The following is a 3,333-nucleotide window of genomic DNA, read 5'->3' on the forward strand; positions in this document are numbered from 1 at the left end:
AGCTAGAATATACCTAATATCAACAGCAGTTCTTTTAGTCCCACAAGCATCTAGTATCAGAGGGTGTGAGCCCCTGGTATGGAGTCAGGGGGCAAATGAGTTCAAGTCTCCCCTCTGACATTAGCTGCATGACCAAAGACTTAATCTCTCTGAGCCTCAGTTTCCTCATTTGTTGAATGTAACTAAAAAAATCTGTAGAAGGGCAATCCATGAATTTGGTTTTAAAATATTTTGATAACTTTATTTCAACGTATTTGATTTCTTTTGTAATCATATGGAGTGGATTTGATGCCTTTATCACCATTCTTCTGGGAAGGGACCCATGCCAAAGAGGACTCAACATAGGATGGCTGATTCCTTCCAGGAGAACCTTTCCAGAGGATAGTCAGGAGGAACAAGTGTAAAGTATTTTGTTAACTTTGAAGCACGATATGATTCTCAGATGATTCTTTTTATTGGTGTCATTAAAGGAAACATGGGAGAAAAATCGATGAAGGAGTGTGATGTCCTTCTCCTTGGTCTACAAAGGGGAAATGGAGAGAAAATTGGGAGAATTAGTGCACTACGTTATTAATATTGACTGAAGCAGTATTTTAAACTCAATGCTATATAACCTAAGAGGAAGTCTATCATGGTAGTCAGAGACCTGGCCTCAGAATCAGGAAGACCAGAGTCCTACCTCTGAGATATAGATCTACTGACTGCATGACCCTGGGCAAGTCACTTAACCTCAGTGCTCTGGGCAACTCTCTAACATTATACATTATTGGCAAGCCACCAATCTGCCATGTTAGAGGGTATTTCCTCATCCGAGAGGTTTCCTGTGGTATATTATTGAAATTTCTGGTCCAACTTATTATTATTAAATAATGTTTACTTAATATTAAATATTTGTTATTCTAACTTTCATAGAATATATTATCATGTAGTCATATAAAATTATATGTTCATATAATATAATGTAATAATATTACTATAAGATGATTGCTTTATCTTTTCTTTATGAAGAGGGGACACGTATTAATACTTCGACTTCATGTGACAATATTTGGCAAGGACTCTAAGACTATTAAAAAAAAAAACTTTTCCCTTCCATCTTAGAATCAATACTGTATATTGGTTCCAAGAGAGAAGAGTGGTCAGGGCTAGGCAATGGGGATCAAGTGACTTGCCCAGGGTCACCCAGCTAAGAAGTGTCTGAGACCACATTTGAACCCAGGACCTCCCGTCTCTGGGCCTGGCTCTCCATCCCCTGAGCTACTCAGCTGCCCCAAGACCATTTTTTAAAAAAAATGACAAGAGTTGAGTTCTGGTTTGGGCTCTTCATGGATTATTCATGAAACACTACTTAAGGCATTTTTTCTCTGGGCTTCATTTCCATTCCTGTCATCTGTACGACATCATCCAAGGTCCCTCCGAGGTCTATCATGACTGAATACCTGTCTCAGCACCAGGAGATGTGAGCGAAAGCTTGCCTTGGTTCTTTGGAGATTATCGGTGTGGTGTCGGTGAATGGAAACAGCTGTGACAGGTCTACACTAATCTCTCACCGGCGGTCGATTGGTCTACATAAAGACCAGAATTCATCGCCTCAAAGGAGATACTTTGACCAGCCCCGCAGACGCCACCGCCACCGCCACCGCCGCAGCGAGTAAACCAAGTTGAATCACCTCTTTTCGAGCTGTGCCTTCCGCCTCAGAGATCTAGGGCGGAAGTGAGCTCCCCGTCATTGGAGGGCTGCCCGAGAGCCCGACCATCGCTTTTTGGGAAGTCTTGCTCAGGTGATGACGGAACAGATTTACAGCAGAGCTGCGAGACTCTGAATTACGGCCGCTTGGCTCCGCCTGCCTCGTGGCGGCTCCCACTGCGGGTCAGACGCGCTGGGTCGGCACCGGAAGGGCCTGGTCTTCTGCCTCAATTTGGGGTCAATATAGAAGAGTAGAAAGAATGATTGTTGGTGGGTGTCCCGGAGGACCTCTAAAAGGCTGGACTGGTGAGGAGGAGAAGTTGCCTCGCTCCATCCCTTCCTGCTGCCACTAAGTGCAGTTAAGTGACTGTTGAGAGAGGAGAGAGAGCAGGAAGAGACCTTAACGAGAAAAATATTGGAAAGTCAGTTAAAAAGCCATTGCAGTCCCTAAATGACGGCCACGGAAAGCCAAGTAGCCCAGCTGCTTTCCGTAATGGCCAGCCTGCCTCGGAGCAGCTCAGCTGTGAAATGATGCTCCCCTGGCCCGGGCGCCCTTCCCTGATGGCGATCCTAGGCCCGAGGCAGGATGAGGCGGCATGCCGCAGCGCCGCAGGTGCTCCCTCCCCGGGGGGTGGGGAGCCATTGTGGAAGATGGCAGCTCCTGCTCAATGGTCCTTGGCCAAAGGCCAGCGAGGTCAGGACTGATTTCTTCTGGAGTGCTCGTTCCGCAGCCCCTTCCAGGAAGGCCACGTCCTCTTCGTGGGACCCTCCCCAGCCCTCCCCCCCCAGGCCCTCCCCAGCCCCCCCCCCCCCCCCCCACGGCAGCTGGCAGGTGGGGCAGAGAAGGCTTCTGGGCCTCTCATGGCTGATGGATGGAGCCACCCTCGTTCCCATGCAGGCCCGTATTCCCGTCGCTGTCTGGCTCTCCGGCCGTGTTCTACTTTACAGCCGAAGACGCGGCCCTGGCTTGCTAATTTCACAGACCAGCAATTAATTGACCTGCTGTTTTATTTATTAAATTGTTAATGGCTTTTTCTTCCCCAGCCATCTGGGTCACTGGGAAGATATTTTTCCCCTGAGTTCACAGCTTCAGTCTACGCGGGAGCGCGTTATTTCCAGCTCAGAAGAGCGTGGGATGAGCCATTTAGATCTGGGAGCAACCTTAGAGGTCGGCGAGGCCAACCACCTCATTTTACAGATGAGAAGACTGAGCCGGGGAGGGGAAGAGCTCATCTGGCCCTGCCCCCCCCATCCCCCTCCCACCCCTGTGGCCAGATGAGGCTGTCTCGTGGCTACATCCTCGTGGGTTTGGAAACCTGGAAGGGCTCCAAAACGTGAGTTACGGTGATGATTGTGGCATCCAGAAGATCGTCTGGGATGAACATTTATGAGGTCCGTCTGGGATGAACATTTATGAGGTCCGGAACTTCCCTCTGGATTAGGGAGGAAATGAAATTTTCAGTAAGATTCCTAGAGGAGTGTAAAAAATACTTTGTGGCTCATCCATTTTCCTCTCTGGTATCTCTCTTGGAGGGGTTGGTGTTTTCCCAGCATCCTCCTTCTGGTGGGAAGTCCCATCTTAGGACGAATGGGACCCGGAGCTCTCCTCGCCACTGGACCTTAAAGGATTCAGGTTCAACTGTTAA

At 48.5% G+C, this 3,333-nt stretch overlaps 1 long non-coding RNA gene across 1 annotated transcript; it reads right to left on the minus strand.

The window, feature by feature from the left end:
* Window positions 1–214: 214 nt before the first annotated feature.
* Window positions 215–2,457, minus strand: LOC130455575 (uncharacterized). Its single transcript, XR_008913651.1, has 2 exons — window positions 1,440–2,457; window positions 215–520 (listed from the first exon to the last, which is right to left on the minus strand). It is a non-coding gene; the product is annotated as an uncharacterized LOC130455575 (long non-coding RNA).
* Between the last annotated feature and the right edge of the window lie 876 nt (window positions 2,458–3,333).

This window comes from Monodelphis domestica, chromosome 7 (genome assembly GCF_027887165.1).
Source record: "Monodelphis domestica isolate mMonDom1 chromosome 7, mMonDom1.pri, whole genome shotgun sequence".
In the NCBI taxonomy this organism is placed as follows: domain Eukaryota; kingdom Metazoa; phylum Chordata; class Mammalia; order Didelphimorphia; family Didelphidae; genus Monodelphis; species Monodelphis domestica.